At 40.8% G+C, this 27,413-nt stretch overlaps 1 protein-coding gene across 1 annotated transcript in view; it reads left to right on the top strand.

Moving 5' to 3' along the window:
- Positions 1-27,413, top strand: part of bmpr1ba (bone morphogenetic protein receptor, type IBa) — a 102,113-nt gene that overhangs the window by 9,625 nt on the left and 65,075 nt on the right. The window contains exon 2 of the mRNA XM_033620363.2: positions 20,024-20,094. The gene's annotated coding sequence lies outside the window, so the exon portion shown is untranslated. The remainder of the gene's footprint in view (positions 1-20,023; positions 20,095-27,413) is intronic.

Below are 27,413 nucleotides of genomic sequence, written 5' to 3' on the forward strand. Positions count from 1 at the left end.
CTTGTGTCCCACAGGGCGGATGTTAAAACATACTACCAGCCAGCTTCTGATCTCATGGTTTGGCTATTTTTTTTGTCATTGCTCTCTAATTCACACAGCTCAGACACTCCTATTCAGTTTCTATCCCCATTGTTTTTTTGACATCTGGACCCTTTATGCATGAGCAAAAGTCATTTTCTCTAATCTTTTACCATCATTTTGTGGTTAATCATTTATTTTATACAAAACAATGCACGTTTTAATGACTAAATAAAAAAACTGTTGTTTTTGCAGTGAACTGCTGATAAGAGCATCCCTGATCACAAACATTAACAGGTTGAGCCCTGAGGATGCTTTAACTCGCTGCAGTCTTGCTTTGAACCGTGAGGCTGTTCTGTATTTTGGCAGACCACAGCTCTGTCTTCTTGTGTTTGGTTTGGCTCATTCCTAACTAAAGTAATCACAGGGCCTTTGGTTCACTCAAAGGAGAGAGAAAAAAAGAGAAATGATGGAGTGATGAGTGGGGGACTTGAGGAAAAAAGAGGAGATATCCATCTGGATCCACTTTGGGACAATTTCATCCCTCCTGCCCTCCAAACCTTAGACCCCCAATTTTCATGGTGCCTCCTTTTGAGGTGCCATTCCATCAATGAGGGGAGAAATATTTGCCTACGAGCAAGTGTCATTCTTAAGTTTCAGGAAGTGCCCGAACCTCTTGGTCTAGACATCTCCTCAGTGCTCAAAAGTTTTATTAGGGCGACTATATACAAAGTTGGAGTCCTGGGTATCAATATTTTAGGTCGTTTTGATAAAATATGGAAAGACTGGGTAGCTCTGGCTGACTCGTTCTTGATGGGCAGCGGCAACGAGTATCAGCTTTCAGCTTTCTTTTTCAAATTATTTCAAGTCGTGTTCTTAATTTTCAAAGAATGTCTAGGGGGTTGAACTTCTGTCTGTGTGATTGAAAACCTTGACTTCCTGTTTTTGAAAGATGGGCTGTGTACAACACATGAGGAGTTCTGAGTTTCGCTGCATATTTCAGCATGTCTGAAGTCACAGCAAAACTGAATATCTGACCACCTATGTGAACACAGGTGCTTTTAGTTTGACCAAGCTTTTCAATTGAGGCATCTAGATGAGATAAACAGACTAAGGCCCCGATCACACAGAAAGCATTTCGTAGGTTGCGGAGATCTGTGTGAGTACATGAGACCCTAAAAAAAGAGGGTGGGTCAAGGGGGTACCACCAGTTGGTCCAGGAGCTTCTCCTCGATGATGACCCTTTCCAGGTATATTTTAGGATGAGTGGGGCAATTTGACAACCTGCTGTCTATCGTCGGGCTGTATAGCTCTGGGTATTAAGCCGCCACTACCACTAGTTTCTCCTCCATTGTTTACCAACTGTAAACTTGCTGTCGTTACTACCGCAGAAGGCCCACTTCTCAAATCATCGGATTGGACAATTGGCGGAAAGATGAGTTGAGTTGAAATTTTTTCAACTTGAGGAGTTCAGAATGCTCCAGCTTAGAGCGCAGAAATGCCCGGCACGTCGCAACACAAAAAATGCTAGCAAAAAGCTTCAGTCTCATCAAAAACAATTACAAAAAGCCGCCTCCTTCTGCTAAAACACTTTCTGTTTGATTGGGGCCCAAGAAGTTAGTGAGTCATTGGTACTTGATCACCCTGACGGAGGCAGACCGCCAGAGCAGATTTTATTTAGTGGAAAAAGAAACTGTAACTATTGAAGGAGTTCAAGGATTATCTGTGCCTCTCTGTGGTATGTAGTGTCTTCTTTGTCTAGTGCTCTGTTTCACTCTCTGTCTCCCTCATAGTCTTTCTCCTAATAGTCCTCCACACGCCTGCATTTAGGTCTGGAATGATAAATGGCTTTCTTTGATTTGTGCAGATGTGACTTTGGCAAAGAATGGGGTATAATGTATATAATCAAACTCAGAAGCCACTAGTTACTCTCTGTCTTTCCCTGTCTGTCTCTCTCTGTCTAAAAGCCCTCCATCTGCCGCTGCAGATGTAGTGTTTTGTGTCACATCATTGATACCCTGATGGCTGAAATTGCGCCCACATTGCCTTTGCAGACACCACCTCCCCACGAGACATAAATTCATGATGGGCTCATCAGTGTGTTTTCCACAGTCATTATTCCGGTGTAATTAAATCTGATTGATACCAAATCAGATTTTGGCCATATGATAGTGAATCTGATGTACGTGAAATCAAATCTCGAGGGGGCCTGTTTCTTCACTTACATGTCCGGTGGACATCCATCTCACAAGCAAATTACAATGTGAAGCAGGCCTCTAGGAGTCTTTGCGTTGTGTCCTGTGCAACACTCTCATGCTTATTGAATGAGTTTATTGATAGACACAGCCGTGATGGGACCTCATTGATCATCTGCTGGTGAGATGAACACGTATGTGATATTTATGATCCAGCCTGATGCATAGATTATTTAGAGACTAGCAACAAGTTTAACTGGAGATTGGTAACAGGATCTAGGAGAAATGTGAGGTTTATAAAACATGTAGATCACATCACACCGGATACAGGAGGAGGAGGAGGAGGAGGGCTGTTATTCGCAGATTTAATTAGGTGATATAAAAAAATTAAAAAAAAAATAAAAACGGAAATGACCTGATGCCAAACACCAGATCAGCTTTGCCAGATCAGAGAGACAGTGAGATCCAAAATGAGAAAGACATTTAGAGTACTAGGGTCCAAGAGAGACCAGATGTCCCTAACAGGCCCCTGTAGGTTCCCAGCCAAACACCATCAGGCAGATGATTTCATATTAGGTCAGCATTACACACACAGCAGTTGGAAACATTGCAACCACATTATAACATCCTGCATGAAGCATCACTCATCAAGAAGAATTTCTTCCTTAAAACTGTGGTCTGTTTATGTGTGCTCGCTAAAACTGGAACTACTTTTTCCCCTCTCTTTTTAAAACTGTTCATCTTTCTTTAGACACACTGTCTGCTCACACATACTTGTGTATAGCACCTACTGGCATGTGTGCTACAAGCATCTCCAGGCTCACATTCATAACCAAACAGGTGTGCGTGCATACACACAAATTTGCACCACATGCTCACCAGTTTTATATTCAATGTGATATGCTGGGAGCAGTGTTTTTACAAGGCAAAACCCTTGAACCATGTCCACTCAGCTTCCTGTATAAAAAAAAAAAAAGAAAAGAAAACATCCCTGCACCTACCCTGCACTCCTACCTGGCTGCAATATGTTATGTTCTAAGGCTTATAGTCGGCTTTCCTACTCAGCATACAGTAGCAGATGACTCAAGACATAGTAGAACGGGACTGACAGGAAGGTTGAGGCCACAATTCAGGTTTGAAATATAGTATGCCTGGACCAGGTTTAATGCTTCTGCGAGATGAGCCACCAGGAAACCTTTAACCTTCTCTGGGGCAGCTGTAGGTGCACCAACATGTAAGACAGGTAAACATGCATATTGCCATCATTTCTGTAATTGCTTAAAGTTACCTTTTGTGGGCTTTACAAGTTGAATAACATTACATCTTGTTTTCCAAGTACTGCAAAATGGGATGCAGTCACTTGGAGGAAATGTGTGCAAGAGCTTATGTTCAAACCTTTTCAAATACCTACATTGTCTAGTTGTGCCACATTCAACAGTAACTGATTGTGTCCTAACAATCTTAAGCTAACTTAAAGGGGATCCATTATGCTCATTTTCAGGTTTTCATACTTGTAAAGGTTTCTATTAGAACATATTAACATGCTTTTAGTAGTCAAACAATTTTCTTCATACTGTCTGTGCTGCAACATTTGTATTCACCTTTGGTCTGAGACTCTCTGCCTGTCTCTTTAAGCCCCAGGCTGCTCTGATTGTTCAGCATTTCCAGGGTTTGCGCATTTCAGAATCTCTGCACAGCGGCACTTTCTACCATAAAAATTCTAGGGCTGCCCCCTAATAGTTGACCAAACGTTAGTCAACCAGAAAGGTCATAGTCGGCAAGATTTTTCCCTTCTTCTGTAAATATTCAGTCTGATAAATGCAAAAAAAATGATAATTTTAGTGCAGGGCTACCCAAAGCTTTACATCTGTCCCATGGACGATAGGCCTACACACTTGAAGATCAGCTCTGCTCTCAAGATTTTAGGTAAATAAGCTACACAATGCTTTTTTGATGCTGCATGTGTACGGCCCCTAATGTACAGGGCTGGTACCTGCGGGTATTACACAGGCTAGTTAATAACATGTCGGGCAGGAAATCCAAAGTGTGGGATCATTTTGAGAAGGTGAAGGACGAACCCAAGGTGATATGTAAACTCATCTTCATTGGTCGACTACAAACATGACACATCATCTGAAACATGTCAGTAGCTACATGCCCATTAGCCACTTAGCACAATCAATGCCGCTTTGCCGACAGCGTCATTAACAGGCGGCTCGCTCAGTGTGTGACGTGCATTTGTAGATAAAATATAGGCCTATATTAATGACGGTTCATTAGTACGGTTTTGTATTTCTCTGTAATGTAGCACAGTGTTAACAATGTTACTGATACTATTCTTTCTCACACCTTCAACTCAAACCATTGTGTTGCCCCACCCAAAATAAATAATTCAATGATTAAATTAATATCCTAAACATGTGGACGACTAGTCAACTAATGGCCCTAAATGACGACTAAAGGTTGACTAGTAAAGTTCTTCGTCAGGGGGCAGCCCAAGAAAATTCACCAGTAAAAAGCTTCTCAACACATTCAGACATTTCTCAACAGAAATCTCATTCAAAATTGGGGAGAAATCAACAAAATTGGCAACTATGACTACGTGTTTCCCTGATGTTAGCATGTAGCTTCATGCAGCAGATGACCATAAAAAGAAATCTGCCATCTGATGTCAGCTTGTAGCCAAAGAAGAAAAAAAAAACAGTTGGAAACAAGAGTATTCAGGACGGTCTGAAGTCTGTTTTTGTTCACAGGAATTACTTGTACATATGTTTGCTCACTATTGGATGCTTTGGTTACGTGTAATATAAACATCTTTCATTGACAGAAAAAAAGGAAAAGCATAATCGGCCCCCTTTAGTTATTTTTAACAGTTGTTTTGATAGGTGCTAGTGTTGTGTTGCGTTTTGTATTTCATATCTATTCCACATCATTAAAAAGAAGCACTGTTGTTGTTGCTTAGTCGTAGTAGTTGTAGTGGCTACTCAGGGAAAATGGATGGCACAAGGTATCTGTTTTTGCTACGACTATGAATCACTGTAAAGCTGCCAGCTGTGTAGATTAGTTATATCAGCAGCAGACAGAGAAGCAGACAGAGATCAGGGGGTTGCCAGACATCAGCAAGTTTGTTTGTTAATTCGCTGTGTGCATTCTGTGAGTCTGCCGTCTTTAAGACTCAAGTAAGCCAAATCAAAATGACAGGATTTGTCACGAACATTGTAAAGCACACCGCAGTTTTTTTCTGAGAGCTTACGAACCGACAAGGGCAAATAATTCTGCGTTTGTTCTCTAAACCCAGTTCCTATAGCTCTCATGTTGCAACATGCAGCAGGCACAGTGAACGGGGATTAATAGTAAGGATAGCAGTGCAGTGTGTGTATGTGTGTGTGCAAATTCTCCTCTGAGGCATCTGTTGCAGGTTTTGGGCACATGTTGTGGGATTAAGGAATTAGCTGCAACAAATAACCTCATGCACACACACACACACCACACACTCAATAATACTCCACAGTTACAACCCACCTGCACACATTCACACATGTTCCTCCAGTGTTTCAATAATGTAAGCTTCGTCTAAATTCTAAATTCATCTCTGCTCTCACTCTATTGACTCTTAGTGACAGTTGTGTTAAAGTAAAGGTATCTCAGTAGCAATAAAAGTTACTTTAATGTTGGACTTACATTAGTAAAAGATAAGGTAATAGGACGGGGAAGGCCAAGTTGTCAGAGACTCCCGTTCTCTGAAAAGGATACACAATAAAGAGCACTGAGCTTTCCAGTGTTGCCACTGGGTTCAGGTTCTAGCTAATCAACGGTGCACACAGCCGTGACTGTTCTGTTCCAGGGGACTGGAGATGGAGGGAGGGAGGGGGTGGACAGGATGAGGGTCCTGCCTGAAATGGGGGCATAAGGGTAGAAGGAGGGAGAGAGCGCATGTGGTTGCGGGATTGAGATGTGTGTGTGTTCACAAGCCTCAACGACTGTCTTCTTGCTTGCGCAAACCTCCGGGGGCCCTAGGTGTGTTTGTGTGTGTGTGTCAGTTAATTCTACGTGCAGATGAACAAATTATGTCAGTGGTACCAAGTCAGCTAATAGTAGAGAATTAAGTGAGTTGTGTTTTTGAGGCAGGGCTATAATCACTATCAGATGTCTGGGTGGAGGAGAGGGACAGGCGGAAAGAGAGAGACCAAGGGTGTGTGTGTGTGTGTGTGAGAGAGAGAATGAGAATTAACAAAGAAGGAAAGAATGGAAGGAAGACAGATATGGCTGCTGTTTGTGCATGACAAAGAATGCTAATATACCTACATGCTCATGCTTATATAATGCCAAAAACTGCACTCATTCACAACACTCCAACTTTCTACAACATGTATTTGTGTCAGTCAACGTAAACCTGATTCTTTTGGTTCACCTCCGCATTTCTACACTGTAAAAAATCGATTTCGCAACCGCTGCGGTAGCACATTTCAGGTGTGACGTGATGTGATTTGTACTGTCGGTGCTGAAACAAGTACAAAAAATTGTCTAACATCTTCCTAAGTTTCATTGGACACAGTCTGTCAGCCGTGTATCACAACATTGAAATGAGGCACATCTGATCATTGTACAACGGCGAGTTACAGTTGACTACCGCTCTGATTGGTGTCACCAGCCTGAGTCTAGAAACTTGTGGGTGGCATGTTTAGTTTTGCCGCATATAAAGGTGTGTTGCAGCAATTGAGTGCGCAGGCTCTACTTGTATTCAGCGGGGCCACGTCCTAATCATTGTCAGATGGTGGACAGAGTCCCTGCGTCTGGAGCCATTTACGAGGCCTGCGGCCGCCTGGAGGGAGAGAGGTTGGAGGGGGGGGTTGGAAATCCACCCAACGAGGCTGCCCTTTGTTGTCTGAGAACTTGTGAGATGGAAAGTAGGGAGCAAATGATGGAGAATTAGTGGTCAGCTAACAGATTTTATATGACAAACTAATGTTCTGTTAAGTTCTGGCAATGTTAAAATGTTTGAGTTGGATTAATATTTCAGTTTGAAACGGCTCATATTTTGATTGTTAAGAGGGAAAAGCTCCTATTATCGCCTTTTATTCCAACATTTGGGCAGAATCAGAAGTGGATTTTGGTTTAAAAGGTTTGTTTAGCGAAGATGGTAATAATGTCTTATTGAGTTTATGTCATTTACAGCATGAACTTGTGTCCAATATTTCATATACAAAGTGGTTAATGTGATACAGTTCCTTGTGCATAACAATGAAAGGGAAATTCCTTGTTAAAATCTTAAAGCTGAAATACAAAATATCCCTCTAAAAGACAAAGTGTCAGTTTCGGACATAGATTAGACACTGACTACCCATTTGTGTGACCCACTTTTTCCCTTGTGTGAATGGCCTGACTTGTGAATATCATTAGTCATGAGGTTTGGTGTAAATGACCTTTACAAAAAGGCCGCTCAGTGTTCAGAAATGCGGTTTGATCAGCAGCCTTCGGTGTGAAAGGACGATCACTCTGTTGGCTTCCTCGATCACTAACTCCTGTTCAAACTTGGCTCATATAGTGGGAATATTTTCTCTCGCCAGTGATGTTATTGCTCTAAAATTGTAAATGTCCTTTTGCCAGGAACTTGACTCAGCTACATATGTTGTTTGACATCTTGTCATCTCACAAACTGGCAAAAAATTGCTTAGAAATGAGGCACACGCTCATAAAATAGTAAAACAATCCATTTGGCCAAAGTTCCCATTCTGTTTTAAGATTTAATAAGCTCAGACTGGCACAGACAAATGTGAGGGGCTCTGTGGGGTGAACTTAAACTCAACAGAGGTAGGTGAAGGATGTCAAATAAAATATAAATGGAATATTCAGCATGCAGCTGGTAAAACAATGACTGCTTTAAAAGACTAAAATAGCCTGTGTTAGAATACAACACAATGTGGGGAGTTTTTGAGACATTTCCATATTGTACTTCCAAGAAGTGTGAAGCCTTACATATGTTTGTGTAGGTTTCTGTATCATTGTTAGCACTATGCTATTCTTCTTCTTCTGCTACTTTTTCTGTGTGTGACTGGTGACTGGTAGATTCTCTGTGAGTTCTGTCTTCGCAGCTTGGTTGGCAGGGATGCGACTGTGCCATGCAGATCTCAACAGCAGATTCCAAACCTTTTCCTGACCCTTTGCAAATGTATGTAATTAAGCAATGAAAACTAGTTTGAGCTGAGCCACAGCCAGGTCTTCTGCTGCAGGAAATTAAGGATAATCTGGAGACTGTGGATGCTATTTGTTGCCACAAGGCGTTCTCAAGGTGAAGTGGCTCTCCTTCAAGATTGGTTTTCATCCCATATGAATTAGTTTTGCGTGTTCGTGCCCTGACCGTGCCCTCCTTGTTACCTCTCCGTGTTGTTTTCTTGTCTGCTTGTGTGTCTGCTGTCTGCCTTTTATTCATCCATCTAAGCATAACCTTGACAGGCCGACCATCTATCCAACACAAAGAAAACAACAAACATGCTGTTCTGTAACAATCTCTGTAATCTCAAAGTCTGAATCATCAAGGATGAACAGAATGGACTGTATATTCTAATCACAAACATAAATTGTAGAAATAAATTAAGATCGTACAACATTTTTTAGTGTCTGGTCAGTGAGTAAACTCTGTTAAACAATGGATATGGTTTGAAGTAGTGCGCCAGAAAATGCTATTAGTGACATCTGATTCTGTGGCTTTGTTCATCATGCAGTTTTTGCTTTGGTTGAAAGAAAGTTGTCTGCAGGGCACAAAATAGGTCTGCACCCAATACTGTGGTGACATAGCATTACCATGGTGATGTCAGCACTGCATTTTTTTTTTTCTTGACATAATAGATTATTTAAAAAAATGCTCTACTTTGGCTCAAATCTACCACAAAATACACATTTAAACAGCTCCTAAATACAAAAAAATGTACCCTGGGATCTATCAGGTGATTTCCTTCTTTTAGCAAAAACAGGCTGTTATGCTACCATAACTATTGCACATTCACATATATGTAGTTTTTTGTGGAGCCATGAGCAGCAAGTAGGTTTTCATTACCAAAGGTTTATGACAAAATGACTTGACAAAACCGACTTCCATGTGCACACAGCGAGAGAGGAGAGGGAGAGACGCTGTGCTGCTGCCAGAGGAGCCGCTGACTGAGTTCCCTCTGAGCGGTAACTCGCTAAAATAGCCTGAGACATCCAGGGCTGTTCATATTATTATTATTTATTTAGTTATTCAGAATTTTTTTGGCTTTCTGCCTTTATGTGATAGGACAGTCTAAGCATGAAAGGGGGAGAGGACCCATGGCCACTGCGGCAAGGACCTTGCCTTTGTATAGGGACACCTGCTCTATCTACCAAGCCACTGGGTGCCCAGTACTCACAATATTTCTGCTTTTCTCTCCTCGAACCAAGAAAAGAAAAGTTGTTTTTATGTTGTAACCTTGTTATAAAAAAGTGTGTGCTCTCAGTGTAAATTTTCCCAATGGTATTGAAAATGCTTTTGAATATCTATATTTTTCAATGTATTGTATAAGTTATCAATTCTAGTATCGCGACAACACTGATACTGTCACAGCCCTACTTTGTGCCCCTTTTGTGAAGTCTTTCACCTGAGTTTTTTTGCCTGGATGTGTGCGAGAATCATCCCTCTTCTTCTCCCCTCTCCATAGTGGATCAATTTATTTTTAAGAAATACATTTAGGGGGAAAACCCCCACAAAGAAGTATTCCTAAACCAAGACAGTGTTTCCACAACACAAAATGCAGCTATACAGAAAAATCAATAATGTATAGTACTTCAGAAAATGGCAAATCGGCAAATGAATTCTATATATATTTGTATATATGTTTTTTTCCCTATGACATTGTGTGTCATAAACACATTAGCCTTTAGTGTATCTAATTGTGTAAGACCAAAACACTACTTCCTATAACGGCAACATGAGCATGCTGTGGACAGCCTGCTGACTTACTGATTAATGTTCGGGTACTGGCACAATTTAAAGTCTAATTTAAGTGAAGTGAAAGGAACACTGTTACACTGTTTGTTTTCTGGCCATAAACACATTATAATGTCGTTGTAAACATAGCTGCTGTTCAGCTGCTAAGTGATCTCTATGATAATGTTAACCAAAACATAGTTTTCCTCAGTTGTGCTTTTATGCTGTGATTTATTGCAACACTAATTTAGGAGTATCAGATATTTATATTGTCCTCGTGTCTCTCTTCTCTTTTTTCTCCACATTCTTGGGGATTTAGTCAGACTGGGTTGCAGGTAGGGAGGGTCTCATACTGGATGTCGTAAAAGAGCAGTGAGTGGGTCTACTGTATGGAAGTGAGCACGGGGCTCTGTAGCAGCGCGTGGCGTATCTGTGTTTTGAAACCAAAGAAGCAAACCTTAAAATGTTTACAGTTGGTCATTGTAAAGGTCAGTGTCAAATTTAATGTTTTTAATGTTTAAAAAGACTCTTGCACCCAAAAGGATAACATTTTCACATACTTTGAGTCAAACGTCTGACGTAATGTCGGCTGTTGAAATGAGCCCAGATTCAGAGAGGACTGCTTGAACCTTCTGGACTGGAGTTGAACAGTAGATGCAATTTTGAGTCGGTAAACATTTCACTTTCTCACTGATTTGAGACACGAGAGTTTGATTTCCCAGATTTACTCAGGAGAAGCATGTGATTTCGTGCTGAGTCCGCTTTGCTGTGGTGTCGAGTCCCTGTGTGTTTGTTGTTTTTGTGTAATCAAAGAAGGAACGAGAGGACAGAGTGGAGATTTATGGACTGGTAGGGTAATTGTTGGGGTGCTTCAGGTTTCAACTGTTTTGATCTTCCAAACCTGTAAGTCCATCCATCAACCTGTTCTTTTGCAAGTAAAGGCCCTGTGACACAGCTCATTTAACCTAGCAGGACGCCCATTTAAATCAAGGAGTTTTATAGTATTGAGAGGCAAACACGTCCCGCAGGACCTCGAAATTGCTGAAAGTTTTCTGAATTTAAGTAAATGTTGAATGTTCTTGAAAATAGACATACACATGGGTCACTTACTTGAATTGATATATTTTGTGCAATAATAGAAATTTATATATATTTTTTAATTTAGTTCAGCACTCATTTCATTTCACAGAAAATTTGAAATGATAAGTTCACAGATGCAGGAAAACATGAACATGTAAACAAGACACAACATGAGTGTATTCAGTGTGCATAGAGTAAATAAAGGGATAAAAAAGAATTAGAATAAAATAAAATGTCTAGATACAGGACTTCCTTAACCCCTTCTATTCCCTTATCCGTTACCATTGTCTCACTCATACTCAGAATAGGATATTGTAGAAGAGTGGGTTACAACTCAAGAACTGTACTTTGTGTGATTATATAACTTTGAGCAAGCCTTTAGCCTTGCCTGAAAAATCAAAGTTTCAGGACTTGTGGCTCAATAAAGACATTTACAAAGACTGGCTTGTTAAAGATCCGTGGGACATCTACATGGCCCGATGCAAAGCCTGCAGCAAATCAATTAAAGTCCACACCATTAGCGACGGACCTTTGACAAGCCATGCTGCGGGAGCATCACTCAGGACAGCATGCCTCAAGATAACATTGATTAACCTTGATCTGTGAGTCAAACTCAGCTGCGTTGGGTTTTTGAATTTGAGGGATTTAAGTCTGGAAAGTCATTGAAAAGTCCTCGAATTTGATGATGAGAAAGTGTGGGAAACCCTGTTGGAAGAAACAAAATGAGAAAATAACTACTGGCCTCAAAGTGTCTTTTCTGCATCACGTTTAACCCCTCAAAGTGTTGAGGTGAGAAAAGGCTCCAGAGCCAACCGACGGAAAAGATTTGGTAACCAGGCAGGTAAATACATTTGTTCCTTGTTTTGGGTCTCCAGGTAGAGCCAGGTGCATATACTGAGGGGTCTATAGAGCCAGTAATGAGTCATATCCTTCAGACTGCTGTTCTCTATCTCAGACACCTCCTTAAAAATCACACAGCAACGACCATCGCTCACGTATACGTACACATACAGACCCACACACACAGGCGCAGCTCTAACCTGTTCATGACTCCATACTGTACTTCACACCTCTAGGGGTGTTTTCTTGGGAAACACATCACGTCAGTCACCAGAGTCAGCGCGTCAATCAAACTTCTGCAAACACAGTCGATGTTTTCTGGCAGGTGTAGCCAGCAGGGGTGGTCTGTGGACGCTGACTGACAGGATGCACTTTGGGTGAGTCCCTCTGAGGACTGTCATCAGGTCGAAGAATAAATAGGGATATTTTCAGTAACAACATCTTATAGAGAACTAAGAGCAACATTCAGACAGGATAACTGTAGGGATTGGACCTGTTACCACATGTAAAGCAAGACATTCAGTGGTAAACAAAATAGTTTGCCTTTCAGAGATTACATCTACCACACAGTATCTCTGTTACATCTGACAGGTCTGAGTAAAGGTTCAGCTGAGGTCAGGCTGCAGTATGGTTGCCTGGGTTTTATTGGAGCTGGCAGGAGTTTGCTTAAGAGAATTAAAGCTTCATGTTTTGTGCTGCTGGAGTCGATATTGCCATTGTCTCATAGATAGACCCTGGGAATGTTTCTCATTAAAGAATAAGAAAACAACATCCTTGACACTGTGTTTCACTTTGCATGGCTCTTACAAGTTTGAATTAAACTGCGAGTATGTGTCTACACAGTGCAATTTTAATTTGATATGCAAGTTAAATGAAGCCTGTCTGTGTCTGAGCTCTGTTTTCCAGCTGGATAAAACATACTGTGCTGCTTGTTACTAATGATTAAAGTATCAGTTCAGTTCTCTGCCTGGCTGCACTCAGTCTCCCTCCCCACCTCTGCATCTGTCTTCCTCAGGGTCGTCTTTAACACATTCTACTTTCAATAAGAAGATTTGTAGTTGTTATCATATCTGTATTAAACACTCTGTACAGGAAGAACACAACAAGTGCATCTTAATCTCCTAGTTGGGTTTAAAGTTTACAGAATGGGATTAATACAATTACCTCCTGTCCTCTGTTGCAAATAATAGTAATTTCCACTGTTGGTTAATCTGATAATTATTTTTCTGTCAACTGATTGTTTAGTCTTTCATACCTGCAGTAGCTCATTTTTTGCCCACTTGGGGGCAGCAGAAACAAGCTGAGACCTTAACACTGACATAAATTGGTATGGTGAACGTTTGAAGTTGTGTTTCCGGCCACCTGATGAACGCAAATCCATTTTCACTATCTGTGGTCTCTGATTTTTGTCTCTACCAACTGTTGATGCAAATATGAGGGGCCGCATTCACAAAGCTTCCAAGTTAAAGAGTCGCTTTTCGTGATGAAATTCTAAGAACATTTTTAGAATTGTGACGTTTTATTAGAACTTCCCCTTAAAGTTAAGACCTAGGGCTATGTTGACAACCATTATGAGAATATTCTCAGAGAGCTCCTACATTTTTTTAGTAAGGAGTCCTTAGCACTGAGTGAGGAAGGGACAAAAACTTTTACCTTAGTGAGGAGGTGTGGTTGGTAGAGTTGTACCAATACCGATACCAGTATCGGAAATGCCTCCGATACTGCCTAAAATGCGGTATCGGGTATTGGCGAGTACAGTCTATGACCAATCCGATACTACGTAATGCCTCACGTCATTATGCATACGCACGAAACGGAAATGGAGCAGAGTTTAAAAAGCATTCATGTCAAATGTCTTTTGTACCAAATTGTGTGGCTGCCCTTTAACCTGTGTCCTGATCTGTGTCAACACTGGATAATAATAATAAAAAAAGTTTTATGGCATTCATTCTACTATTATGTATTTATTTCTTAATATTTTACATAGAGTTTTAGGAGAATAATTCATATCCCATCCATTTTTATTTTACGCGCTGGTATCGGATCAGTACTCGGTATCAGCAGATACCTAAGGTTCAGGGATCGTAATCGGTATCGGGAAGGAAAAAGTGGTATCGGTACATCTCTAGTGGTTGGCCCCGTTGCTAGGTGTGATGCATTCTTTTAACAGATGTGATTGGTTGTCACAGACACACCCCTTTGTGAGCCTGCAAGGTGTGGACACCCAGTGGAAATGAAATGAACTACATCACAATATGAGACTGGCAGTGTTGTCATTGTTAGTGTGATCAGTCTGCTGATGGCAGGTTGAGACAGACGAAAGTCATCACTGCTGCACTGTTGCATTATTCCAAATGTCTTAGTGTTGTGTTCATTTTATTTCTGGCGTTATAGTGTTAGGTGGGAAATGTGTACATATCCCTGTTGACATCAACCACACATATTATCATTAATATGTGGTATCATATTTACTTGCTGTCATTCAGTGTTTTGAGAACATTTCTCCAACCTCTGTTTCCACCATTTTCTCCTCTGCTTGAAAACTCTTAAGCCTCTTAAAAGTCCTCCTCCCTGCTCCTAACAGTTTTTTTCACTTTAGGAGCTCTAAGATGCTCTGTGAATAACTTTTATCTTCACAAGGACCCTTCAAGGGGAAATTCAAGGAAAATGTCACAATTCTAAGAATTTTCTTGAGTGTCATCACTAGGAGCAGCTCTAGCACTGGAAAGCTTTGTGAATATGGCCCCAGGTCCTTGTAAAAATAAATGTTATTCACAGAGCATCTCAGACATTAAAAGAGCTCCTAAGGCGAAAAACTTTGAGGAGTAGGGAGGAGGGAGATTTTTAAATGGAATGCCACACATTAGATAGTGTGGGGATGTTTGTATAGTCAGTCACATCAGGGATATGTACACTTTTCCCACCCAACACAATAACACTGTAATGCCAGAAATAAAATGATCACAATACTAAGATATTTGGAAAACTGGAAAAATGCAACAGTGCAGCAGTGATGACTTGGGTCTGTCTCAACCTGCCATCAGCAGAGTGATCACACAAACAATGACAACACTTTCACAGACTCATATTGTGACGCAGTTCATTTCATTTCCACTGGGTGTCCACACCCTGCAGTCTCACAAAATGGTGTGTCTGTGACAGCCAATCACATCTGTTAGAAGAATGTGTCATACCCAGTAACAGTGTCAACCACACCTCCCCACTAAGGTAAAAGTTTCTGTCCCTTCTTTTAAACACTGGAGTTAAACACTCCACTGTGTTCACCAGCTAGCTGCAAACTTTGTCTGCCTGCTGTTTGGTGCTGAGCAGGTCATGTACAGCAGGTTCTTCCTGTGTCTGTCCTTTCACATTAAATTCCCACAGGGTCCAGTCACATAGGTTGCTGACTAATGACCTTTCTGTTCGACTAACTTTTGGTCAACTATAAGAGGGCAGCCCTGCCTTTTACCATTTTCAGCCTTTTCCTTATTTATGTCTCTATTTTCTTGCCCAGCTCTGAAATTGTAGTTGAATGTAGCAGCTTCACTTTGTGATACCTTTCTGGGGGAGACTACAGCCTGTAAATGAGGTGGATGGTTTTCATTGTAATTGAATCCTGCCAGGTCGCTGTAAATACAGTTACAGAGCTGCTGCTGGCTGTGGAACATGGCCTTCATATGGATGTGTGTGCCTAAAAGGGACAGAGAGAGAAAGTATAAAAACAGAAAGACAATAAGGTAAAAGAGAAAAACAGACTCGTGGTACATGTTTGCCAATTTAAAGTAAACTGTTTTATGTGGTGTGCTGCACAGCAGACTCTCCTTGAGTCTGGCTTTATTTAAGTTTGGATCAACGTTGGTGTAGATTTGGAAGGCCTGGAGACTGGGCATCAGACTGGTGAGCGCTTTTACAATGTGGGTGGGGTACATGTGTGTGTTCCCGTGTGTGTGTGTGAGAGTATGTGTGAGAGCAGCTAACAAACGTGCCTCAGAGCAGTGATGTGTGAGTGCAGGGTAAAAGGTTGGGCTTGCTGAGTGATTGCCACTTTACCCATAAGTATGAATCAATCTTCTGTTCAGACATTCGGCTATTTACAGACTCACATGAATTTGATCATGTGTTTTCTTTTAATGGTTTTGTAGGATTCACTAAAACCTCTATGGTGGGACTGTTTTACTGCATAGCTGCAGATGGTGGAGGGTGGGTGGTATGTCGGCTTGTAGAAAGGTCTGAGATCAGAATAGAGTTCATGACAGATATTGAGTTATTAATCATAATATAATAATGCCGTGACTTCGAATGAGAGTGCTGTGAATTTGGTAGCGTGCAGTTGTTTTTACGCATATATAGAATTTATTTCAGCAGGGCAAATAGATTAACCCTTACCTAAAAAATGAGCTAAGAGTTTACAAAGAACTGCAGCTGTGACGAGTTCACATGGAGAGAGAGATTGGAAAAATGTGCTGTGTTGTTGTCGTGGACAATATGTGTGCATCTGTGTACACCCACGACTGATAAATATACAGAAGAAAACACGTATAGATAACCTTTATGTGTAAATATTGGTCATATCAGTCATGTCTGTTTATACTGTACGGATTAGAAATAATATTCTGTCAGTTCTCTTTGCCTTTCTCCTCCTTACTTATTTGATTGTATTTCTGTCCTATTAGATCTGTATTGGGCTTTTAATTCTGTTAACTGAAGGTAGGTTGTACATACTCAACATTATACTGAAAGTAGTTTCTTTTTTAAGGACTACATTTTTATGCCTCCATGCCAGCAACATCCTTGGCTGGAGGCATTGTGTTTTGGGGTTGTTCGTCCATGCCTCCGTCCCATTATTGTGAGAGCGTTATCTCAAGAATGCCTTGAGGGAATTTCCTCAAATTTGGTACAAACTTGGACTTAAGGATAAACTGGTAAGAATTTGGAAATCAAAGGTCAAGGTCAAAACATGTTTTTAGCCATAGCTCAAGCAACCATACACTCATTATGACAAAATTTCAAACAAATGTCTTATAGGATAAAATGATAAAGAGACAGAATATTAATATCAATATTCAACGTCATAACTCAGGAACAGAAGGGGAGACATTTAGTTGGATACCCAATTGACCCTTCGCCCCTGGACACAGACTGGCCAATCATAACGTGGCATCGGACTCTAATGCAATTGTTTCAGATTTCCTTCATTTTCAGGCTGGTTTTGTGGATTTGGAGCTAAATGTTGTGCCTGGGGCACGTTGTGTATTAATGATACTCGTTACCTGGAGAGGTTGGAAAAAGATATACGTTTCTTCCCTGTTCCAAAACCAAAATCAAACCCTGAAGATATAGCCTACTGAATGTATACACATGCTGCTTTTGCTTTTAATGATTATAACAGTGAAAAAAAGACCGACCCTGCTGTACAGGAACCAGTGAAGGGAAGCAGGGAAACTTTGCTGATATTCAACCAGCTCTGTGTCATCGCATTGTGTGCAGATGAACATTGTTTGACTTCCCCTGGAGATCCCTACTGGTGACACTTACCTTGGGTGCCTTGAAACTGTGGTGACTGTGTAGATCTTCTGTGGTATTGGGTTGAAGATGTGTTTGAAGCATTCATGTTTTGCCAAAAAATACACTTAATACCTTTTTATTAAATTCCTTCAAAGTCTTCACTAGTTATATTGTGAGTCCAGACAGACATGGATGTAAACTACAACTTGATTTGTTGGCAGAGGCACCTGTGCACGTGCTTGTTTGTCTGCGGCTTTGTCTGCGGAAATCTGTCAGTCATCAGAATCCATCATCTGCGTTCTCCAAACAACAGCTTTCTCTCATCAAGGTCTCACACAGATAAGGATAAGTGTGTTACAACAAAACAGAACTTATCAAGAGCAACATTGTGAATGACACTGCAAACAAGAAAGTCATCCCGTGTCTATCTCCATCTACATGTGTTTCCACTGTGGGCCACTTCTTTTCTGGAGTCACCCGACCTGTCAGTGTTTTCATTGGCTATTGTGAAGGAGAGAGAGAAATGACAGTTTGTAGGAACTGAGTGAAAGAAGAGATTTAGGCAGTAATCCGCCTCACTGATCCTTTTAGAAACAACCAACTGTCTGGCACACCGCCTGGCTCTCGCCACGACACGCCTGCTTTTGATACCTGAAGGCTGGACTGTAAGCTGATACCCACAGTGGCATTTTCTGCTTCCCCACATACCTCAGATCAGATGTGAGGTAGATTGGAGCGATTTCCCTCAGTTTGTAAAACGACTGGCTTGCAGGTGAGCGGAGGTGTTGTACCCCAGAGTTAACGCACACCACAGCCATCAGGTGTTTAATGTTCATGTTGGGATTTGTCTCTCTCTCTCTTTCTGATATTTGCAACACTGCTCATACTTATCAGGTTATTCTGCCCTTTAACTTTTCAGGTCAGGTCAAACAGATAAGGAGTATTTTGTTTGAGAGCACATGGCATAAACAAAGACTGACTTGTAAACTTCTCCATCAGCCTGGAGCCTCAGTGTCGTCTGTGTAGCTTATCTAAACACTATCCTCCTTTTATCATCCTTACACTTATAATTTTGTTTTGCGATACATTGGTAATCAGTGTTGGTTCAGCTTGTTTAAAACAAATGCTTTCTGTCTTTAGAGCAGAGCTGTTTGCCAGAGGGATGAGTTAGATTAATCTCGCCCTATAAATCTTCTTTCTTACAGTCAAGCCTGGGCCTGGGTTATATCTTCATATTCTCTAACATGTAATGATTCTCGCTCATGATCTTTCATCTGGCAGCTGTGCAAACAAACTCAAGTGGCTTTATTTTTCCCTAAATCTGCGACGAGGTGTTTCTTTGGGTATGTTTCGCTTTAGTCTGGATAAGGCTCATGCCCTGTCACGGCTATTAAAGTGCAGGGAGTTCTGGTCCTCTGGGATGTTTTTAGTGGAGCTCTGTGTGAACTAAAGGAACCATTATTCTTGACTTTTTTGACTCACAGCAATCACCAAATGGCATGTCATTTTCTTTGTCAGGCACTGAATGGCAGCTTTATTTGAGTAAATGCAGTAATTTTTAATTTCTTTTTCCACTGCTTGTGCTTTGCGAGATGTATTAAAGTTTGTAGACCTTTTTGATTTATGGACAATGTGGCCTTTTTAACACCTAATATGAATTGACCTCTTTATCTAATGGTGGTTCTGACTATGGGGGATAACACATGCTTAAAGGCCACAGACAGACACACAAAACCGAGACACATATACACACTCACACGCGCACATACATGAGGCTGGAGTGGTTTATAGGGTGGCAATAAAAAGAAACGTGTGAAATGAATCCAGTGTGAGTTACAGTGTTTTGGAGGCTGTGTTTTCTTAGAGATGAAGAAATGGACCCGCCCATAGTGTCATGTTTATATAAAGAATATTTATTTGAGTTAAATTTTCCAACTCCACAGGTGGGAATCTGTAAGACGTGATGCTCCACTTACAAGATCTAATAAAATCTGCGATCTTTGGCTGGCAACCTGCGCGTCTGCATTACAGAAAACACAATGTTTTAAATTTGCCGTATGTGCCTCGTCTGTATGACCTGATGTATGTTCCATTTAACTCGATACATCAAATAAAATAAAGACAAACATATGAAAGCTGCTCGGCATAAAGAAAAGCTGATTCTGATTTATAGCTAAGGATTTAATATGAACCATGTTCATTTGATTCTGTTGGAAACCACAATAGCAGGCCTCATTGTTATATAAGTTAAAACATGACAGGTGCACATGGTAACTTCAGCTCCAGTATACAGGCTGACCTTAAGGAAAGACTGATCTGTGTGTTTTTTTTTTTTAAATGAAATTCTTTATTCAACCATCCTAAATCCATGTCACTGTCTTTCACATGAACTACATTTAGTAACATTTTCTTACTATATTTTCTTATGTTTTTGTGCACGCAGGGATTGCAGAGCTGTGTTGTCAGCCTCATCTGTGAAAGGAAAACTCAGCTTACATCCACCCTCATCTACAGGTAAGAGCAAAATGAATCATTCAGTCAATCCAGTGTGTCAGCCAAATGCTCTGTTTGCTTATAGTATCACTATGAGTACTGGGGTTATGATCGTTTTCTCTGGGGTGCTCACACTGCCATATATTCCCTGAAATACTGCGAGATATTTTGCATTATTGTGTTCATTCAAATAGCATATATTGTGTTTTACATGCCACTTAATTATCATTTTTATGGGACACATTTCATGCAAGTGGCTGTCATTTCACCTGTTGCTTCAGTAGTGGAGGAGGCAAGACAAATTGACAAACATCTCTGAGCAGCCAGAGTTGATGGCAACATACACAGTATTTCAGTATGTATAAATCATATCTCATTTTGAATGAATGAATGACTTTAATTTGAGCAAAATGAGAAATAATAAACAAAAAAAAAAACATCAACAGACATGCTCAGAAAAGAGTAGGAAGAAGTGTACTCTTAAATAATCCTTCCCCCTTCTCAGTATTCATGTCTCATTAAAAAGGAAATTGTCAACAACTATCTCAAACTAATTTACAACCCTTAATAGAGATAAATGAACAATGGTCTTAGATATTAAATATACAAACCCCATCTCATCCAAGCCCAGATAAAAAAAAATAAACCAACCCATCAGCAATCACCCCTCTTCGTCTGCATACCTCCTAAACATACTGTGTCTGTGCATCTTTTTAAAGTGCTCCATAGTTGTGCTTCCCTTTAACTCCTCATCTAACCCATTCCATAAATCCACCAAACACACTGAAATACACAAACTTTTCAAAGTTGTATGAAGATCTAATTTTAAATTATATCTCCCCTCTCTGTCACAAAACATTTTTTCCGTATTCCCCAGCAGTAAATTATTTCTTGCCTTGTACATTATTTGTACCCTGCACTGTACTGAATTTCAATGCATGTGACTTTAAAAACAGTGTGTTCTTGTGCTCCCTATATCCATCATTATGTACGATCCTAATGGCTTTTTTTTTGTGATGTATATAGATTACTTTTATAGGTGCTACCCCAGACCTCCACACAGTAATTAAGATGCAGTAAAATGAGTGAGCAGTAGATGATATAAAGTGATTAATGGTCCAGTGTGTGTCTTGATTTTCCCATAACTGCGATGCTCTTTGCCAGCCTTGATTGAATGTAACTTATTTGAGGTTTCCAGCTGATTTTGTGATCCAGTATCACTCCCAGGAATTTATGTTCACACACTAAATTTATCTTCACTCACTTTTAGTGGTTTATTTAATTCTTTGCCATCCTCACAATCTTATCTATAATCCCTTGTGTCAGAATGTCTTTATATACACCAACCACTACACCAACCACTGAGTGCTGGAGCACAGGAGAGTAGGCTGATATACAGTACTGTCAAAGTTGAAAGTTTGCACACAGATAGATAAAAATACGGAGCAATAGCAATAGCAAATCGATGAGATTCCATAAACAGAAGATGATTGCCATGGTCCATTACGGCATTCCTACAAACTGAGGCATGTCAGACCCTCATCAAGTGAAAACTGAAATGCTGGAACCACCTCACTACTTTCTCTGCAAACTACCCAAAATAGCCTGTAGTGTGCAGCCACAGTATACCCCGGAAAGAGGACGGCAGTGCAGGGAGTTGGTCTCACGTTGCATTTTCCTTCGAAATCCAAACCTGCCAAGAGCAACATAAAGATAGTGACACCATATCCTTCATAAATTACTATATATTTGACTTGTCTTAAAATATCTACCTCAGGCTGTAAAAGCTCACTTGTAGGTGAGCAGTGATATTTTGCTGCTTGTTCCCTTTCCCTCGAGCACATTGTCCATGAACAGAATTCAGTGTCTCTGTGCGGTGGCTCTGCACAAACTTAAGCACTTTTTGATGTCTGTTGAGAATTCGTAGAAAACCAAATCACAGTAAGAGTTGTGGCCACTGCTTGTTTGCAAATATAAATGCTTCCTTTGGGAGGGTAATCTGTAACCATAGCCTGCACTAATACAAGTGATTTAGCCTCAGTTGCCAAGAGAACATTTATTAGTATCTGGGAGCATTTTATAGCCAGCTGCACGGACAACTACGACAACTGAGGAGGTTTGTATCATGTAAAATCACCATGAGCTGAAGCAGCACTATTAAACATTTGAATACCTCTCCAATGCATAATCACGTGCTTTACAAGCCACCCAATGCCAGTCACTAAGACCAGGCCTGACTCTCAAAGCACGGAGGCATGTATAAATGCATCAATAGCATTCATGGCTTTAATGGATGGTGTATAAGTGCCTAACAAAGTAAAAGAGGTCCTTGCATGTGTAGCAGGGAAAGCTGTCCACAGCACAACTGGCATCTGGACAAGTATATTCTCCACTAGTGCATATTTTTCCTTAGAGGACACTGGGCCATTCAGTCAGGGACGGCAGGTGCTGTTAACTGCACATTTACATATGGATGTTCTAAATGAGGACCACACTTTAGCCAGCAGTCTGGAATTTATCGAGCAGATGGTACTTGGTTAGCAGACTGAGGTGAAGGAGAGGTTCTCAGTGAGATGGTTTTGATCTGATAAAGCCTCAAACATGAGGCATCCCGATTGATTATGTCCACGTCCGTGTGTCACATCATGTGTGCACAAAGTATGATAACTCAGGTTGCCTCTACTCAGCGGGATGCCATCATCATGTTTGTGAGAGGGTTTCGAACTGAGATTGATGTTGTTTAGACATTTTGTAGGGACGCATTATCTGTTGTTTTCAAGGACAGACATCTTTCTCCCGTGATGTCCTGTGTGTCAGTACACCACAGGGTACCTTGATCCATCCTGAATGTGATATCTAACTGATACAGAAGGAGTCTCTGTCAGTCTGTTTGTATATGCGTATGTCTGTCAATTTTCTTGACAGCCGTTCATCTTATCAGCTTCACACATGGCAGGTGTGTTGCTGAGGACCCAAGAAACTTTCGTGATGAACACTATTGTTCCCAAAAAACACTGGGGCTTTGATGTCATAGAGGCCATAAAAGTTTGTGTGAGCCTTTGCATCCAAATGATGCTTATACTCTAGCATCGCTAGGGGACACAATTATGTCATGGCAGGTGTATTGCTTACAACCCAAGGAAGTGCAGTGTCAAAAGTGAAGTTGTAACTGTATACTCTCTGTGCGGAGTCCCTCTATGCGGAATTTGCATGTTCTCCCTGTGTCAGCGTGGGTTTTCTCCGTGTACTCCAGCTTCCTCCCACAGTCCAAAGACATGCAGGTTAATTGGTGACTCTAAATTGTCTGTAAGTGTGAATGTGAGTGTGATCGGTTGTCTGTCTCTATGTGTCAGCCCTGTGATAGTCTGGTGACCTGTCCAGGGTGTAGGCCCCCCCCCAGCCATTTTAAGAAAAATAATTGACACAAAAAACCTTTGATAGTGGCCTCACTGCAAATAACTTTATTAATAATTTTAAAAACCTTTATGCCTTTATATAATACTGATACCGTACAGAATTCGAGCCATTATACACTCACCCAACCAATTCAGTAAAGCTTATTTCAGATGGTATAATAGGTGGCCCACCCAGACTCCCCAGTTGTTGAGGAAACTGCTGTGTGGTGTCTGTATTCAACAGCAGCCTGGAACCTTTGAGTGGGAGACGCATGTTTCAGCAGGACCATTACTGCTGAAACATGAGAGGGTGTTTTCATATGCGCACGTATACACTCGCACACACAAGGAAACACATGTATGAACCGTCGTACACACACACACACACATGTACACAGGTGTGCTGGCAACAACATCTTTCAACATGATGGGGCTCTACCCTGAGGTACAAATTGTGTAGAAGCTGTGAGTGTGTGTGTTGTGTGTGTGTCAGTGTTAATGAAAAGAAGGAAGTAGCTATTGGTGAGGTCATGAACTTGCAAATGAAAAAAAGCAGCTTCCTTGTGCTTTTCCATTACATCTCGCTCCAAGGACTTCTGTTGTGCATTTGTTGTAGATACCAACCAGATTGTGCATAAATGTTCTCTTCAATGGATAAAAGCTCTTGTTCTTATTATTTCTCTAGAGAGACATTATAAAATTTGATTTCCATTGCAGGGTTTGGCTTTATCATGATAGGGGTTGCAAGTGCGTGAAGCCTATTGGCATCTGAGTTGCCGTGAGGATGGTGAACTTCAGCATCTGTCGTTAAACACTGAGGACTTAATAGTATCTATTCCAGATGAGCAAAGGAGATTAGAAATAAGAGTATAAAAAGACATAGCATAGTTAACAGTAATCAAAAGATATTAGTGTTCTTATCACAGTGGAGCACCTCATGGACAAGACTAAACCATCCAAAGATGTGAGCATCCAGCACTGACTGGGGATGCATGTTGTTTGTCCCCAAGGGGGCACCATACTTATAGTTTTCCTCCACCTGTTGCAATCATCTGACCATCAACAGACAAATCAAGTTGAAAAGATAGATGTTTTTCACCCCTCTACACACTGCAGCATGTTAAAGCCAGTGAACGTGTATTGTAGTTAAGCTTTTGCTGTGTAAAGACATTACCGGGTTCCTCTCAGCTGCTAGGGTTTATCAGGCAGATCTGAAGTGCTGCTCACTCGTCGCTGTGTGTGAGCTGCTGTTATGACACTTTTTCTGTAAGCCCAGTTGCTCTCGCCGCCATCCATTTTCCTCCTCTCACTGTCTCCTCCTCACTTTGTCTCCATATCTCTATCTCTCTCATACACACATACAGCGGCCCATATGCCTCAGCAGCATACTAGCCTTCAGCTGCAGCAGCAGAAAGTACTTAGTGGTCTAAAAGAGGGAGCAGTGGGCTTTGTCGTAATCCCTGTTTGGGCTAGAACAGACTTCTAAATAAACTGCTGCAATGGGACACCACTGTTTACCAGCAGAGAGAGGATTGTATTCAAAGTGTAGCAGTGTTGTTTCTGTGGTCATTCAGCTGTGATGAGCCCAAACAGAAAAAGCACTGGCAATGTGGTACTGCAGGGACGAAAGTTGGGGGCATACACAAGAAAATTAAGTTTTCACAAAAGCATGAATGAGATTTTGCTCAGTGTTTAGAACTTGCCCATTTACAATAATAAGCTATCCTTAGCTCTGTAAACGGTTTTAGTGCAACAGCTTGTGATCATCTGAAATAAGTCCTGACATGAAAACAAACTAATTACTTCCAAACCTCTGCTGCCACAAGATGTCGGTACAGAGGAGAACTGTAGCTTGTGTGCAAAATGTTTTTCATGTAATTATTTGTTCTTTATTTTTTTATAGGATAGAGAAACAGGACAACATTGAAATAAGTTATAAATTCCTGTGTTTATTAGTTACATTCACCCACTCTACTTTACCTGGACTGTACTCAGGATTTCTATTTTGGAATGCGTTGGTTTAAGCTTGATCTTATGCCATAAAAGACTACTGCACTGATTTAACATTAGCAGTCCTTCAGTATCGTTGGACTCAGGATAGACAGTAAAAAAAAAAGCCTATCAAAATCTGTGTATCAGAAGCAAGCACTAACCTCTGGGGCTGAAAAATTAAGCCAATGTGGTAGTGCCAAAAACTGCAGTTCCTTGAATGGCCACTTGAGGCTGCCTGTAAAAGCAAGTTAATCCCCATAGACCTCCATGTTAAAATGCTTAACTTTACAGTAGAGATAAACATATTACAGCCTGATACAAAAACAGTTTTGGTCTCAATAGCTGATTTGAATTTTTGTATAACCCGATAGTGTCCTCAGCTCTGAATCAGAACCATCCCACAGCTTGACCCTCCAAATTTGGTCACTTCAGGCTCCAAAAAACCAAGATGGCGACAGCTGAAATGCCATTCTCCAGGCCTCTAAACTGGAATCCACAAGCTAATGGGTTGCTCATGGTAGCTATGCTGATGATTTTATACAGTTTATTAGCAAGACTGGGGACATATACTTATTTTATTTCATGTATTCTGCTTTTTTGTCAAAACCTGGCACAACATTACCCACAATGCAACACAACCACTAACACTTTGATCAGTGATTTGGGTGTTTTATGCTAATACTAGCTAATGTAGGTGCTTGCTGCTACATTTGCCAAAAAGCACTATTTTCCCTTGAAGAAATGTTTGAAATTTAAAAAAAATCAAATACTAATTTTGATTTCTTGCCAAGAGCAAGATAAGGAGATCAATACCACTCTCATAACTGTCTTTTAAATGTGTGTTAGCTTAGCTAGCCATAAAGACTAGAAAGAGAGGTCTGGCTTGCTCCAAAGAGTAGGAAAAAAAAGTCTATCACCATATCTAAAGCTGATTAATAGACCCTTTTGGGGGCCAGCGTCACAATGATGTCAGTTTGTTAGCTGGAGGCAAAACACGACTCACCACCACAGAACTGTAGGCTACATAGGAGCCTTAAAATGTCATCATGTGTTATTGGGAGCCAGAATAGAAGGAGTCATGGCTCAAAGCTTAAATGTTACTATATACCAGCGGCCACTGCCTGTCAAAAAAAAACAGACACAGACAACTGTGGTTAAATGAGATAAGAAGAAAGTACTGGAGGACACTTCATGAAGACACTTAACTTAACCACATACCAGGTTAGGGAAAAAGTATTTACTGTTGTAGGGATGAATAACGTTATATGTATTGAGAGTTATGTACACTTAATCAGAAATTGGGGAGGTATTAAGAGGAATATTGGATTTCTCACTAACTTTTTAGCATATTAGCTAATGTTAGCTTCGATAACAAAACAAAATGGAAGAAACCATTCCAGTGTTGTCCTCCTTTTGTAAGATTTGCATAGTAATCAACCACAAAGCCGCCATCCCACCTATGGCAATCCTGTCAAATCATCCATCCACTGAGTGAGAGCATACAGGTCGGACAGTCTGGTCCCATTGGTCAGTGTTTACTATTCAAGTAACACTGACAGTCCCACCTGACGTGGTGCGTTCATAAATTCAGTCTGACGCTCTACACTAAAATGAGAGCCCTGTTGGTCGAAGAAACAGAGTGCTATTTATATATATATATAAATGAATGAACGGTTAAGTTAACCACACATTCAGCCCACTCGGTGCTATGCTGTTCCATCTCTCCAGACGACCAAAAGGTACATTCAGACAGTGCTCCGAATTCACTAACAGTCCAGTTTGTGCCAAAGTGCGCGCCGACACTTGACATGAGTATTTGTGAATGCAGCACTCGCATTCCCTTCCTCCATTGTCTAAAACAAGCCAGCAGGACTTGCTAGTTAGCGCTAACTAATGTCTGTGGAGAATTGCTTTGCCTCCAGCTAAGCCCCGCCCACCAAAAAAACATCATAC

This window comes from Epinephelus lanceolatus, chromosome 9 (assembly GCF_041903045.1).
Source record: "Epinephelus lanceolatus isolate andai-2023 chromosome 9, ASM4190304v1, whole genome shotgun sequence".
In the NCBI taxonomy this organism is placed as follows: Eukaryota; Metazoa; Chordata; class Actinopteri; order Perciformes; family Serranidae; genus Epinephelus; species Epinephelus lanceolatus.